Raw genomic sequence first — 16,489 nt, forward strand, 5'->3', positions numbered from 1 at the left:
GTGACCTGGCTGAAGTCGGATGCTTAACCGACTGTGCCACCCAGGTGCCCCTCATTAGTTAATTTTTTAAAAATGTTTTTATTTATTTTTGAGAGAGAGAGCATAAGCAGAGGAGGGGCGGAGATAGAGGGACAGAGAATCCGAAGCGGGCTCTGCACTGATGGCAGTGAGCCCGATGTGGGGCTTGGACTCATGACCTGCAAGATCATGACCTGAGCCAAAGTCGGACACTCAACCAGCTGAGCCATTTGGGCACCCCATTATTTGTCTGTTTTAAATACTACTCAGTTAAAATACGTGCTTGCTACTTGTTGAATTCAGTCACTTCATCAGTCTTTCTGGGGGAAATCTGAGGGCCCAAACCAGGCCAGGGATAGTACAGGATTAAAGTGTGAATATGTGATATATTTGAAAGAGACTGAGAGATAAAACCAGTATAGGGAAGTGTGAAGGGGGTGAGCTACAGATATAGGTACATGGGGGAGCTTTTTAACATTTAGGACATTGGAGGCTCTAGCGGTGTCTCAGAGGGTCCAGGGGACAGGAGTGAGGGAAGACCCAGCAATATAGGCTTAAGCCCAGAACTGTGGAGAGCATCAGTTTTGGGGAATGGGGCCAGGAGCAAAGCTGCCAAGATGCAAGAGAACCAAGAAGAGAATCCAGGTTGGGTGGTCTTGAATTTGAGGTTGGGGGGAGGGGGAAGCAAGGGTGGTGGTCAGCAGTGTTAGGTGCTCTGGGAAGCCAGGAGAGGCTGAGGACTGAAGATTCTAGAGGATGAAGGGAATTGGAAAGGTCCGGGCATATAAAAGGGCATGACCAGGAGCAGAACCTTTTCAGAATATTGGCAGAGAAGGGAAGGAGAAGCTTGCACCTGGAGCCACTGGGAGGGAGAGTTTGAAGGTGAAGGAGAAAGTAGAGATCCACCATTGATACACGGGACCCCAGGGGAGCAGCAAGGGCTGTCACAGGGGATGGTAATCTTAGGAGGGCTGGGGAGTGACTTACTCTCAGGGGGAGAGTGGTCCTTGTGGAGAACTTGAAGTAGATTTTGGTCCCAGGGCTGACTTCAGGGGAAAACAAAAACCAAAAAACCACACACACACACACACACACACACACACACACACACACACACACCCCTTTGTAACCATGGCAACCCAACTTAGCTTCTGTTTCCTCCCCCACCCGTGCAAAATAGGAAAAAACCTGCACAGCCAATCTTACATGTTGATTGTTAAAATCCAATGCCATCATGAATATGAAAGTGTTAACACTCCAGTAAGGTTATTTCTATGCACCATAAACTTGATAAGGCTTTTAATTTGTGCTTCAGAATTCTGTTGGTGTTTATTTTCTTTGAAAAGCACTTAACATCCAAGAGCTTCTCTGAACTACTGCTTTTGAGTCCTGATCAGAGAGTAACACAATAGTGGTTTTAAAACAAACAAACAAACAAAGAAACAAAACAACCTTCAAGTCTGGCTCTAGATTGTTTGTTGGGAGGCCTAGTGACGTTTTTAGAATCAAATATATTTGTTTTAGCACTGAAAGGGTCAAATTGGGTTTGTTACAAATACCATCTTTTCTAAATATTTAACATTTGGAACTAAAGAAATGTATTTTGCATTTATTATTTTATGGCTGAATTTGACGCTTATTTATAAGGAACTTATGTAACATTTATTCTTTATAGTAAATGAGAAGTAGCTATTTTATTTTTCTTCCCATCACCACATAAGGAATTTATTTTCTTCAAATGAACTTAAAATATCTCTCATGAATACTCCTATTTTTAACTGTTTCTCTTTTGAATTTTTTTCCTTAAGGTTCTGATGGAGTCTTTATAAAAAAAAAGCTCTTTATAATGGAGATTTTCAAACTAGTACAGATACAGAGAGTGATATAATGAAGCCTCAGGTGGCTGTCACTGGTTTCAGCATGACATTTCTTTTTTCGTCCCTGCCCCACGCATGAGTGGGAGGCTGTGTGGGCAGCACCCAGAGCAGGAGGGCAAGGCCTGTGACACCTCCAGCTCCTCAGTTGGACAAGTAGAAACCATGAGAGTGTTTCGATCCCCATGTCGAAACATGGGGCTCCCCCATGTTTTGCCCCATGCGGAGCGAGAAGTGGGCAGAGGGTGGACGTGGATTGCTACGGTCCTGATATTTCCAAGTAGATGACAGCCTGTGACATGTGAAGGTGACATTCACAGATATACTTAAAATTAGATGATTTAAACCGCTTGGTCAAAGAGGCCCAGTTTCTAAGCTGTTCTGTCCTGTGCTCTTATATTGAGCAAACATGTTCTCTTTTATTTTGGCAACATAAATTTTTCCTGGCAGGTGGTCAAAGAAAGAAGTGTTACCATTTCATCTCTTTAAATATGTGGACCTGAGTTTTGGTTGAACATCCCCCCTTTTAATAGAACATTTGGATAAAAGGCCAAAATATCAGTTTTGATGATAGGTATTTTAAATCCGTATGACTTATTTTGATATCTGAAAAAGCAACTTAAAAACAATCCTCAGGCTCCTTTTAGTAACTTTCTTGAGATTTAACATTAGAGGAAAGGAGAAGAGGCAGGAAAGGGAAAGGAAGCTAGGGAAAGGGAACTGAGGGGGGGGTTGTGTTTTGCTTGTTTGGTACCCTGTTCTGAAGTTACCCCCCTAGGGTCACTTGTCACTAGAAAGGTTGTCTACTGGGATGAGGATGGTCCCTGACTCTGGAGAAGAGGTGGCATCCCAGGGGAGCCTGGTTTAATTGGACATTCCGTGTGTGTGTGAGGAGCAGCACCTGGCATTCACTCTGTGTGGTTGGTTTGCTTTCACCTCACAGGTATAGCACATGTGTGGTGGGCGCCTTGGTCCTGCCTCCCTCAGGGTTGAGGAGAGTGGGGTCTTGGCTCCCCTGACCATTTGGGCTGGGAAACACTACTGGGGTTGAGGAGTGGGCTCTAGGTAACTAGTTCCTGGTACTCTTTTTCTTTTTTTTAATTTTTTAAAAATTTACATCCAAGTTAGTTAGCATATAGTGTAACAACGATTTCAAGAATAGATTCCTTAATGCCCCTTACCCATTTAGCCCATCCCCCCTCCCACAACCCCTCCAGTAACCCTCTGTTTTCTGTACTTAAGAGTCTCTTATGTTTTGTCCCCCTCCCTGTTTTTATATTATTTTTGTTTCCCTTCCCTTATGTTCATCTGTTTTTCTCTTAAAGTCCTCATATGAGTGAAGTCATATGATACTTGTCTTTCTCTGACTGACTGATTTCGCTTAGCATAACACCCTCCAGTTCCAACCACGTGGTTGCAAATGGCAAGATTTCATTCTTTTGATTGCCGAGTAATACTCCTTTGTGTGTATATATATATATATATACCACATCTTCTTTATCCATTCATCCATCGATGGGCATTTGGGCTCTTTCCATACTTTGGCTATTGTTGATCGTGCTGCTATAAACATTGGGGTGCATGTACCCCTTTGAAACAGCACACCTGTGTCCCTTGGATAAATACCTAGTAGTGCAATTGCTGGGTTGTAGGGTAGTTCTCTTTTTAGTTTTTTGAGGAACCTCCATACTGTTTTCCAGAGTAGCTGCATCAGCTTGCATTCCCACCTGGTACTCTTTTTGAGAGCCTCCAGTTTTGGGGGGGATCCCGAGTGCCAGGAGGTAAGATTAAATACAGTGTGCACTGAGGGAATAGAGGATGTCCTCATGGAGGAGGTGGTGGAATTTGAACCACGGCCTTCAAGGATGAGGGTAGGATTGAGAAACAGAAGAATGAACATTTCAGGCTGGGGGAAGCTAGCATGAGCAAAGGTGTGGGTAGGAAGGACAGGAGTTGTTCAGTTGTTGCACAAGGGTGCAGGTGCCCAGGAGTTCTCTGGGAGGGGACTTTGAGGGTGACACGCTTCGATCTAGGATGGTCTTTGTGAGAGTGCTTAATGTCGATGGGGATGCCTACCTCCCTCTACCCTGCCCATGCAAACCACACAGTGCCATGCTTGTCTTCAAGTTTAGCGGCAACTGGGATGAACTTATGGGCTGGGAACCCATCTGGGTTCCCAGTTTCTTCCACTCTCCCTCCGTTCACTCACCATCTTGGGAACCTCAGGCCAGTTTTTGGAAGCGATTGACTTATCTGTAAAGTGAGGATACCTCGGTGACCGTTTCACAGGACTGAGTATCCAGTTGGGCCCTTGGCATGCTTCCTGGTACGTGGACAGTGAATGGGTAAGGGCTGGTATGCAGTTGTCAGTTTGTCGTTAAAAGGAGCGTCTGGTATTTCCAGTCCATTCCTTCCTTTCTTGTCTCCCCTCTCCCCTCCAGGATATTAGATCTGTTGATTTTTTTCTATTTTAATACACCGTCATTTAAATCTCTGCCCATGCCAATTCTGTACAGCTTTCTGTGGTTTTTATGCATGTTTTTAGAGTCCTGGAGGCACAGTAACTCATGCCCCTTGGTGTCACCTTCATTGTAATGAAGGGCAGATTTTCTTTACGAAAACGTGGCACTGGAAACCCTCATCCTAGCAGCCAAGAAATCGAGACTTCCCAAGGCAACTTTTCAGTTACTTAAACACAATGCATGTCATTGGTGTTAATTTAAATATTAAAGTTACAAAAGAAGTCTAATATGATATACACAGTCTCAGTTTGCAGCACGTTCAAAAAACGTTTTCTTGTCTTGGGGAGGTTATCTATTTATTTTGGAAGGAAGACAGATGTAAACTTTTATGTTGCAGGAAATTGATGGACATGCTCTGAAATTCTGCATTTTGTGGGGACAAGAATTGCCAAATATAATTTAATAAAATTGGGAAGGGCAGTGGTTGATCTGAAAGTTTGTCCAGCTTGTTGGGAGTGAAGTAGGTCAGTCTCTATGCCACATTGGATTTGGCTGTCCCGGTGCTTAACATTAAAGTGATTGTTTTAAAATAAAAAATTCCTACTCCTGTTTGTGGTCAGTTATCACAACCCATGGAATTAAGTGGTGGGCAATGATGTAATTTTGAAAGTTAATTTTAAAACTTTGAGGAGAGTCAACTTTTAATTTTGTTAAGTTAGTCTTTAAGTGAAAATTGCATGTATTTTACTGTGTAAAATGCCAGTAATCTCTTCTCCAATACTTACATGAAAATATCCTTTCTTATTGATTTCATCAGCTTTTCGTTTTAAGTGTCTGTAGACACGAGGAGTCCACATAGCAGGCACCAAATTACCTCCTCCCCTCCCCATCTCTGTTCATCAAAATTGCCAAGCCATGGCCGATGGCCTACTTACTTCCAGAAGCATTTATATAAGGTCAGTTTGATAACTTCGTTTATATAATGGGATTCTGTTTCTAGTCCAATACTGTAATTTATGCCTGTGCATTTTTATTAATTTGTAATTGTCTTTCAACCCTTGGGCCTATGTTTGTTTATAGATTTATTTAATCATATTAGACTGTTTCCTGAGATGTTTTTAGGTGATGTACTGCTTCTGATGAGTGAGGGGTAAGGCATTGAGGAGGAAAGCACTGGACTTGGAAAAGGCTTAGGACCCTTAGGAAGAGGACTGACCTGGACTGACAGATAGCCGGGGGGGCCAGGTAGGGTGCTCTGGGGGTGAGGGTGGGGGTGTTGGAGATGTAGGGCCTGTGTGTGAAAATTATTCAACCATGACTTGTTTAGAGTGATGTTGATTCTTGATCATAAGGACCAAAAAAATAAAAAATTATAGTTAGTCCTTGTTTCTTTACTGCACCTCCCCTTTTATGTCCTTCTTTTCCTCAGATTCATTGATAAAATAGCAATATATTGTCTGAGTGGCAGACACGAGAGATACAGAAATTAACATGGCCCAGCCCTTGTCCTTGAGGCTTCCACATCCTGTGGGTGTGTCAGACTTGTTAGCAAGGAGGTGTGGGGAAGTCAGATAAATATGTGTGTTAGGGGTTCCAGCAGCAAAGGGGAAGTACCACAAACATACCCAACGGGAGGAGATCAGGGATGGTACCACTCCGGGCAGTGCTGGGGCAATTGGCCTTTTGGCCTTTTTGTTTTTTATGTTGAAGTCCTAGCACTGAAGCTGTAGACTATGAGAAAAAGACTTTGTCCCTGACAGTAATTCTCACTGCTGGACTCACTGCCCTGATTGTTCCTGTGGGGATGTCGGACAAGACGTCCTTCTGATGCCTTCATTTCCTCTTCTGTAAATGAGTTGATAGGAGTAGATGAGCTATAAGGCCCTGGAAAGGAAAGTTTTAGCAGCTTCTTTCTGATAACGAAATTGGTATATGATCTCTGTGTGGAATGTGTGTGCTTGTGAAGGAGAAACCCAGTGAAAGGCTGAGTGGTACAGTTTTGTGGTCAACGTTTGCTCTTTGATCATCTCTTCTGGTGAGGGCTGGTGTCCTTTCCTCTCAGAGCTGGGGGAGTGGAGTTCTGGGCCAGATTAGTTCTGTGCACTAACCTGTAGCAGGATGGAGGGCCGTGCTGGGATCCCTCGCTTCAGGCGGTGGTGCTAGAGGGGAAGGGAAGAAAAAGGTCACATTTTCTCTGTGTAAACAGCTCTCACAAAAGAGTTTGCCTGGAGAGTATGTGATTAGACCAGTTTCATCCCCTGCCAGTCTCTCATTCTATAGCGTGGGTAAATTCCTCACACACATCTGCAGGGACCTCACCCCTATCAAGGAAGGTGCTTACACTACCAGACCAGGACCTTTGGCACCTCAAACCAGTGAACGGTTCCCAACAGGCGATTTTGTCTACAATGCTGCTTTCTCATGCTGATTAAGATTTTCATTCCTAAGTTATTTTTTTTTAAGTCCAAGCTTATCTAGGGATTCTTGACATCTTGAGCATCAGTGTTGTGTGGTAGAAAGAATAAGAGCTTAGTCTTAGGGTCAGGCTCCAGGGTCCAAATGTTGGCTCCACTGGGATTAGCTCCATGACCTCAGACTAATTGCTTCACATTTTTGAGCTTGTAGAAGATTAAATGAGAGGAGAATCACTGACATAGGAAAAGGAGAAAGGGCATGAGGAGTAGGAAAACCAGGACGGAAGCATATTAAAGTGTAAATTAAAACAAGGAGATGTCCATTTTTTGTAAAGACTAGAAAGGACAGCGTCCACAACCAGTGGACCACATCAGTGTGGCTGGCTCCTTGCTCTTAAGTGTCCAGTGAAGATAAACTAGTTCTGACCTTTCTTTTTGGTGGGGGAGATGGATGGGGTGGGGAGGAGAACAATTTGATTGGTTTCTAAATTAGCCACCTGGGTGGCTCAGTCAGTTAAGGGTCCGGTTCTTGGTTTCAGCTCAGGTCATGATCTCATGGTTTGTGAGTTTGAGCCCCACATCCTGGGTTCTGTGCTAACAGTGCAGAGCCTGCTTGGGATTGATCCTCTGTCTCCCTCTCTCTCTGTCCCTCCTCTGCTCTAAATAAATAAATAAGCAAACTTAAAAAAAAAAATTGCGTTCTCTCTGTAGTTTTTCCAAAGGAAATCCTAAGACAAAAAACTTGCATTTATGAGGTTGTTCATCAGGGTTTTTTTCGATTATGTGGAAAATCATGAACAACTCCTTGGTAGTGATTGATAAGCCAGAACAAATAGCCATGTTCCCAGAAAGCTGTATGAGAGATCTACCGATAGAAGACTGACTACTCAGATTGTGCTCTTTCCCCTGTGAACTCAACCTGCTTTACAGAAATTAATTTGCCGTGAATGCAAAAGTCAACTTTATTTGTCATCAATGTGCACATCCAATTTGAGTTCTTCATTTTTCCTTTTTTCATATTCCTGTGATTTTGCCAGTTTTCTTTTCTTCTTTTTTTGTAAATAGCGGGGCTGTGAAAGAAAACACATTCCTACAGTCTCTCCAGCAACAGCACTTGTTAAGTTAGGCGTAGGCATGAGTCATCCTCTTCCAGCAGAGAGGCCCTGGGCCCACCAGCACCTACTTCCTCTTCCCAGTGTGGCCTCAGAGCCCACAGACTGGCCCCACTCAGTTCCTGCCTTGGCCTCTGCTATCAGCTAATGGACTGTCATGTATTTGCCTATCTACCAGTTCACTGTACAGGGCCCATGTTTTATAACAAACCTTTGCTCCCAACTTCAGACTCCAATAAAAGTACTGTAGTTAGAGATGAATTTGGGTTGGTGATCTAGGGATCTAGAACTTGTGCCAGTTTTTGTTTGTTGCCTGATATGTGAAAATGGATCAGGGCCTTTAAATATTTTTCCTTTGCCTTGTATAAATTGAGGCTCTGACGAGGGTGTTGCAGAAGGGTAGGATTCTCCTTCCTGGATCCCAGTGTCTAGAACCAGACTCCCCTACAGAACCTGCTGGTTTTCTTGCACTCCTGGGTACCTACAGGGCATGGCTTTTTCCAGCTCTGGCAACAGTGGTAGGAAGGGGAGCCTGGGCCCACCCCAGGCCACTGCTTCCCTGGCCCCTGTCATTAGCCCCATGTATATTCATACTGGAGCCCCATGGTCATGGTCATCTAGTGAACTGGCCACCCAGTCTTTGTCCCAGGCTGCAGCCAGGAGCTGCTCCTGTCTAAGCCGTTCATTGACATGCTAACCTGCCACGGAAGGGGGTCTCTCTACTTCCTTGTCCCAGCAACATCCTGGACTCCCTGTGTGTGGTGACCCCCTCTCCACCCTCGTTCTCTCTGAATGCCCACCAGCAGTCTCAAAGGTTTGTTTTCTCTCATCCTCCTGATGGGGACACTATGTGTTCCAGGCTTTGTGCCTGCACCCCAGAGGGTTGTTCCTGCTCTCCTGGTGACTAAACCATCTCTGGCCTGGGAACCTGGGAACTTTTCCGCCATCCATACCTTCTCAAATAAGCTCTGAAGCTGTCTTCCACGTTTGTCCTTTTCCTGGTACTTTTCATTTGCCAGAGACTACTCTGTGGAGTTCTGTTCCGTCCTGTAGTTACTCACTTACTATATTCTTAAACTTGTGCTTAAATTATTGTGTGGTCTCTGCCTCCTGGTTGGACCCAGACTGAAACATACCCCGTGTAACCCAACGAAGCAGAAGGATGAGTCAGAGAAGTCTCGGCGGCCCATTGAGAGCATGCCAGATAACACTGTTTGTGCGAGGATCCTGCAGCTGCCAGTGGAAGTACTTACCAAGCCATAGCCACGTCCAGCTCTTCACAAGGGCTTTCAAGACGCGTGAAGCTCCACAGGAAGTGACTACCTGCACTGCAGTGTTTCTTTTCTAAAATGATTTCCTGCCTTAGGGAAGTGGGTGCCCTCAAATTGTAAGTCTGTACTAAGGGCCTGCCTTCCTTTAGGGTTCACCCTGTGCCTCACCATCATGGCCTTGATGGTGGTAACAGTTCTTCCCCCACTTGCCCGCTCCCCACCAGGAAGGGGGTGTGGAGGCTCCTCTGTTTTGGGATAGGACAGAGGAAGGGTCTGCTGCAGGAGGAGGGATGGAGCCCTCACCTGGAAGCACTACTGAGTCCTGTGCATGTGCATTCCCATGCACAGGATGTGCCCGAAGCACACCCACAAGTATGTTGCCTTTGGTGGGTCTGGGGCTGACTGTGGGAGATGGGGGGCTGGGCTATAGTGTCCACCCCTGTTTACTTCTTCAGATCTTATCCTGAGCTCTCAGGTTTAATATGGGCTCACTACTTCTGAAATTCATCTCTCTCAATTCTAGAAAGATCCTTTAAATTTTTTTCTGTTGTACTTCAGTGTTTTAAAAAGAGAGGCAGATTTATATAAATACATGTGTGTCATTTTCCAGCATGCTCATACATGATTTCCCAGTGTCCTCTCTTTGGAGGAGAGGTATATGTGTTTAATGCAGTTTCTACTCAGTGAACTTGGCCAGATGACCAAAATATCTGCTCATTCAGCAAATGCGGAATGACTTTTAGGTGCCACATGCTGGGGGTAATGGTGGCAGAGTGTGATCATGCAATATGCCCAGGTGTAGGCCAACATGATCAGGAGAGGATGCCCTAACTCTTGGGAGGTGGGTGCTTCAGCCAGGAGGTGACACTTGAGCTAATTTGGAAGGAGTAAAAGCTCTCCAGCAAGGCCTAGCAAAAGGAAGGCACTCTGCAGATGGCAGAGAGAAGCTGAGATTTTCTGGAAGAGAAGTGTGTTTGCTGTGTTTGGATGTTAAAGCGTGGATGGTGTTGGGGTGGGGGCTGTTGGCTGGAGATGGTTTGAAGGGAAGCACAAATAGTTATGAAGTGCCCTGGCTGGGACCAGAAGGGTGTGTGAGTTGGAAAACTGGAGGACTGAGGCTGGTGTTTAGGTTGGGACATATCACTGGGTAGGTCATCTTGTAGAAAAGGGGGAAAGGCCCTGAAGCCCTGAGCTCCAGCTCTGGGAATGGAGAAGAGAGGAGTTTTTTATTTTATTTTATTTTATTGAAGTTTATTTATTTGGAGAGAGACAGGGAGAGAGAGAGAGAGAGAGAGAGAGAATCCCAAGGAGGCTCCGCACTGTCAGCATGGAGCCTAATACAGGGCTTGAGCCCATGAACCGGAGCTGAAATCAAGAGGCGGATGCGTAACCGACTGAGCCACACAAGTGCCCCAAGGAATTTTAGAAGACAACACAGTTAAGGTTACCCTTTGAGGGAGCAGCAGCCTGTTGGTGGTGGTCTGACCACACCAGGGGAAGAACATAAGCAGGGAATGTGTGTTTGTACAGGGGGCTGCAGACTGGGTACTTGAGGAAGAGGGCATATTTGGGAGCATGGTGAGAAATAAGGTGGCAGGCTATCACAGTGGCTGGTGGCAGAGCCTGAGCAGAATAGAGGAGAGGTGATGGCAGAGGTAAAAGTCACATTATGGAGGTGGGTCCACAGGACTCTGCTCCTTGGTTGGATGTGCAGAGCAGGAAGGGGCAGCAGTTTGAGGTAATACACCCAGGTGCCTGTGAAGTTGATCCATTTTAAATAGGGGGCCTGAGAAGAGGGACCCCACCAAGCTTGTTAGAAGCTAATATCTGCAGTTAACTGAGTCAACTTGTGATCCTCAGTCAACCCGTGATCCTCCTTTTGGAGGTGATGTTTAAGGCAGTGCATAGACAAGTTCCTAGAGAGAGCAGATTTATGAAAGGGGCAATGAAATGTGCTTAGTGTTGGAGGAATCAGAATCCTTGAAGGAGAACTATGGAATGCCCATTGAGTGATAGACCACTGGTGTGGCAGGTAATTTCATCCCCATTTTACAAATGAGGAAACAGAGGTCAAGTAATTGCCCAAGGTCACACAGCTAGTAGGTAGCATAATCAGAATTTAACTCTGGGCTGTTTGACTGCAGATGCCAGGCTGACCTTCAAAAGTGAAAATGGATCTGGGACATTTCTGCCCTCAAACATCTACCAGCCTTGTTTTATAACTACATAATCTTTTACATTGAACGTCTAAAACTGTTGTCAGTTTTACAAAAAGCAAGGTCAAGATGGCCTCTGGGAGGGTTAATTCCCTGCCATCATTTGCGCATTTTCTTCTTCCTCCTTTTCTGAAAGTTCTGTACATGTTTATTTGAAGAATGAACTTAGTGATTAATTTTATCTTAAATGACAAATGCCACTTGAGGAAGTCAGCCATACCAGGCTTTGGGGAACTGTAATCACTTGGGGACCAGAACATGTCCTGCCAGACACTTTCATGTATAATGTTGCCTGTGGGGATGTGTAGGTGAGCACATTCATCATATGTTCTTTTCCCTTTTCATTTCAAACATGAAGTACTAATATTAATGACTGTGAACCAAATTTCCTTGAATTTAGCCAGTAGTTTGTTCTGTGACTTAGAGATTAGAAAGCAAAGTCAAAGACACATGTTCTCTCTCTGTGCCAGCCTCTAGGTTATGGGGGAAGTCCTGGGCTTCCCTGCCCCAGCCCTGGCAAGAACCCAGGTCAGGCTTCTTGTTCCTATTAAGGAATGGGTTCTAGGTCTGGCCCAGCTCTTCTGAGCAGCTTCACTCAAACCCTTATCACCCCACTGTCTGCATGAGTGCTAGAAGCTGTTCTCTCCCCCAGAACCACTTAGCTGCAAACTGTCCCTGTCTCTGTTTATCGGAGCAGAGCCTGGAAGGGGCTGGCAAGGACTAGGCAACAGATGGGAGCAGCCTGGGAGGTAAGGATTTAGGAAAACCATTCTCGCCAGGGTTTTGGAGGGTGGGGGAGAGCAGCAGCCAGCCAGAACCATGTGCACGTTCTCCAGAGAGTGTACGTGTTTCCCCTGCCCTCATGATATGGCAGTGGGCTTGGGCTCTTTCCCCTGTGAAGGGGTGTGTGTCTGGTTTGTGCAGGAGAGTGAGCAGGAAGCAGGGCCCCCTGGACACGAAGGCTGCTAGTTCATACTGTGGTTGAATCAAGAGCTTGAAATTCCAGCCTCCTTGCCTCAGCCTGACTGGACGGGGATGGCTGCTCATTTTATTTAATGGTTACACAAGAAGGTCCTGCCTTTCCTTTATCTTTAACCTTGGGAATACTGGGGTGAGAATGTATGGCAGTCTCAAGCACAGGTTTTGGGTCAGGCCTGGATATGATTGCTTGCTCTAGCCCTGATTAGCTATTGGTAGCCATCTCCCTAACTTGCTTGAGCTCCTTGGTTCCGTGTGTGTGTGTGTGTGTGTGTGTGTGTGTGTGTGTGTGTGTAAGTGAGAGAGAGAGAGAGAGAGAGAGAGAGAGAGAGAGAGGGGGAGGGAGGGAGAGAGGGAGAGAGAGGAAAGAGAGACTGACTCTCCTTGAGTTGGAGTTCTGTGAGAATGAGTCCTCTTGGCCACAATAAAATGTTTTCTGGCCAGCACTTTGTTTCAGTGTTTCTAGGGCTTTCAGAACTGGAGGAAACCTTTTAGGATGATCCACTTCAGTGGTTCTCACTTGAGTGTCCATGAATGAAATACTGGGATTGCTTGGACTGCATACCGGGAAACAAAATGAGGTATGTGAGGTATTTTGTCCAGGACTTAGTTTATAGAGGAATCAAGGTTACTTATTTACCACCCTGCCTCCAGTATCTGACTTTGACAGATGGTAGTTTTGTAGGTTAAAGTGTATAAATGAAAAGCTTTAAAATATTTAATAACTCTTAAGGAGATTAACCACTGAAAGTAAGACTAGTGTCCATTAGTCATAACCCTGTGTGGCAGCATTCATTTGCATCATGGTTTAACCTTCAGACTCTGGAGCTGAGCTGCTTGGGTTTGAACTAGTGTGACCTTGGGCAAGTTCAGTCACCTCTCAGAGTATCTGCCTCATAGGATTGCTGGCGCCTGGCGGGTACCTAACTAAGTATTCAAAGAAAGCATATGTGCTCATAGAAAGCATCCTTTCTAATAGGTGACTTCAGATAAAGAGCACCGGAGATGTGCAGGTGGGCTAGGGGTGGATGTTGTGGCAGAGCCTCTGCAGAACACTGTGGGGTCCAGTGCAACGATATAGAGACTGTGGGACTGAGGCCGTGACACAGGATAGCGACGTGGGCTTCATAAATGGGAACCCAGTCTCAGGAATTTTGTGTGATATGCTTCCCACCCCCATCCCAGGCAGTCTGGATGTTGTGGTAAGAGGCTATTCAAGGAGGGACATGGTGTGGCAGTGTTAAAGAATGTTAAAATAACCTATAATCCTACCGCCCCGATGAAACCAGTTTTGTTTTCGTGTCGTATTTTATCTGGATTTTCATAGTTTAAGCAGGGCCTCTGTGCTATTTTGTAATCCGTTTTCAGCTAACAAATACATTTTTCCTGTTTCTAACTTGCTTTCTAAATATTTTAATTGCAAAATAAAGAAGAAAGTTGTTTTCCGTTACACAGAACCAACTGAAGCGTTTTAGAAATTTCAAAACTGTTCAGTCCTTATTGGGGAGCACCAGGTGAAAGGCTAAGGTTGTTAGCATTTGGGATTTCTTCCTATTTCTGTTACTCATAAGAAAAATTCTGTGTTTCACAGTCAGAGTTGTATAACATCTTGCCCAGCTTTGGGGTAAGTTTTCTTACTCAAATTCTTTTTAAGCAATGTAACTTCCTGCTCAGAAAAGGACACGTATTGGTTTTATGTCTGTAATGGGAATATTTAGTCAGATATTCAGAGAGCTTTTTCCCACAGATATTTTTATGGGGGTCACTGTTTTGTCCTCCTTTCCATGAACTTTGGTTTGTAGTAAGAGTCTACCAAAAGCAGAGTTCTCATGAGAGGGACTGTGCCCAGGTCACAAATGAAAGATGACTTTTAAACTTCATGGAAAACTATAGTTGAGAATCTTGGTTTTCCCATCTTTTTTTCTCAGGTTGTAAGAAAACGTCCTTTAGCAAGTAGTGGGTAAGCGTTAGCCTGAGCTGCATGTTTGGGAATTTGGACAAGTGAGGCTGGCCCATTCTCAGAAGGGGGGCTGGGAGCTTCTAGGCACTCGCATTTCCTTTTCTTTGGAGAGTCTTAGTAATGATCAAATGTACCTTGGTACATTTGAGCTAACAAACAGAGTTTTCCTGTGCTTTGGGTTTTTTTCAGTCTTGAGCCAGCCCTCGTAACCTTGCTGTTGACCAGGGTCAGATTACAAGAATGTGGCCGTGCCTTGTAGAAAAAGGAGGAGATCCAAAGAGCCCTGGATTGGAAACCGAAAAACTGTATCCTCTCACCCTTGTCACTTACCTCTTATATAATATTTGGGCAGCTCAGTTAACCCTCTCTGAGCCTCCATTTTTCTCACTGTTAAGGCGCTGTCCTTTCAGCTTCCCTTAGGGGTGCAAATGGGAAATGGGCAGGAAAATGCCCTTCAGCCTGGAATCCTTGAGCAGATGTAAATAAAGTGAGGATGGTGTCCCTTTGAGAGCCGTAAAGCTCTGTCTTGCCCGAGGTGGTGGGAAGTCCTGTCTGGGTCTTGATCATGGAAATAAAAGCCTGAATTGCAGTGGATGAAGTTGGGTGGCAAGCCTGATGTATTCCTCCAAATATTCCCGAAAGAAGGATGGGTGCTTTTCGTGATAGAAACTTCAGAGCATCACTTCCGACAGTTATGGCTGGACTCCAGATAGCCATAACCCTGCCCCATAACCTGGATGTACAACCAGCTCATGCAGCTCATTTATCTGGGATCGTCTCCCATCTTATTCACTCTGAATCTTTCCCTAGGAAAATGAACTTAGAGGTTCACAACCTGCTATGTAAAGTAATGTGCTTTCCTTTTTTCTTCTTTAAACTGACTTCTTTTACTCTAGAAATTTCAGAAGTAGTCTACTGATATCCATATTCCTTTTCTGAGTTGAAAATGTCTGAGTTGAAAATGTAGTTCTGAGTTCTGAGTTGAAAATGTAGTTAGCTGCCCCATAGTGCGTGCTGTTTTTTTCTTGAGTACCTTCGAAATCTTTGTCCTCAGTGTAGTCTTTCTCCATTCACCCTCATACTTTTCCTTATTGCCCTTCCTTCAAGCTGTTTACATGAAGTGCCCAAGATGTAGAGATCAGAGATACTGGGTCAAATGCTACTGTAGCTGTAGGAGAGTTATCCCAATTTAGAGAAAATTGCTTGTTTTTGAAAACTATTTTGTTTCAGTTTAGAAGCCAAAAAAAAAAAAAAGGCAAAACAAAAAACAACCCTTAAAATTATGATTTATTTTCTAAAAAGATGGCAATTTCTTTAACTGTATGAGGTACCCATGCAAGTATATTCTAAGTGTCCATTCGAGTTCTCTTGTCCTTGCAAGTAAGGCCCAGAGTAAAGGGGTTTAGGTTGCCAAAGATGTATTGGACTGAGACCTTCAGTTTGATCATTAGGTTTGCCCAAAAGCTCATTTTAAAGGAGTTAACCTGAGGAGGGTGTGGACTCTAGACCTGGGTATGGGTGTTTGAATTATTCAGGTTGTGTGTGCCTTGGGGCCCTTTAAAACTGGAATTAAGGAGTAAGGAATGTCTTGTGGTTTTTTACTACGTTATCTGGAGGAAGTTTATTTAACAAGGCCCTTTCTTGGTAGCTCAGTGGTGGGGTTCTGGAGGGGTAGGTAGTGGTTCAGAAGGGAGGGGAGATTTGAAGTGGGATGGGGGCTGCTTATTGGGTGAGTTGGGGGCACCCACATAACTTGGTCATCTGCCATGTTTTCTAGATGTGCAAAAGCTTTAGAAGTATGGGGCAGGGGCCATTGTGTGTGTGTGTGTTTTAATATACTTTATTTTTTTTTTGAGGTGGGGGGCAGAAGGAGAGAAAGAGAGAATCTTAAGTAGGCTCAATGCTCATTGGGGACCCAATGTGGGGCTTGATCTCACAAACCTGGGATCATGACCTGAGCCCAAATTAAGAGTTGGACACTTGACCTACTGAGCCACTCAGGCGCCCCCTGTTGTTTTTCTTAAACACCTTTTACTTCTTTGTCTATAATCAAAGCTGTTGAGCAGTGGTAAACAGAAGCAATTGGTATATGTGCTGCCGAAGCGAGCATATAAACAGAAGCAATTAGATGAGGACCTACTAAACAGATTTTAAAAGACACAAAAGAACTTGTGAATTCCAACC

General features: G+C 44.7%; 1 protein-coding gene across 4 annotated transcripts in view; it reads left to right on the plus strand.

Annotated features, from left to right (window-relative positions):
• The window catches only part of B3GNT2 (UDP-GlcNAc:betaGal beta-1,3-N-acetylglucosaminyltransferase 2), a 28,084-nt gene that overhangs the window by 6,934 nt on the left and 4,661 nt on the right, over positions 1–16,489 (plus strand). For 2 of the 4 annotated variants that reach the window (XM_043603476.1, XM_043603475.1), the window contains one exon: positions 5,172–5,310. The exons of 1 other annotated variant lie outside the window; for it this stretch is intronic. The gene's annotated coding sequence lies outside the window, so the exon portion shown is untranslated. Of the gene's footprint in view, positions 1–5,171; positions 5,311–12,689; positions 12,927–16,489 lie in introns of those variants that run through there. One more of the 4 variants, XM_043603478.1, reaches the window with a different exon arrangement.

This window comes from Prionailurus bengalensis, chromosome A3 (assembly GCF_016509475.1).
Source record: "Prionailurus bengalensis isolate Pbe53 chromosome A3, Fcat_Pben_1.1_paternal_pri, whole genome shotgun sequence".
Classification (NCBI taxonomy): Eukaryota; Metazoa; Chordata; class Mammalia; order Carnivora; family Felidae; genus Prionailurus; species Prionailurus bengalensis.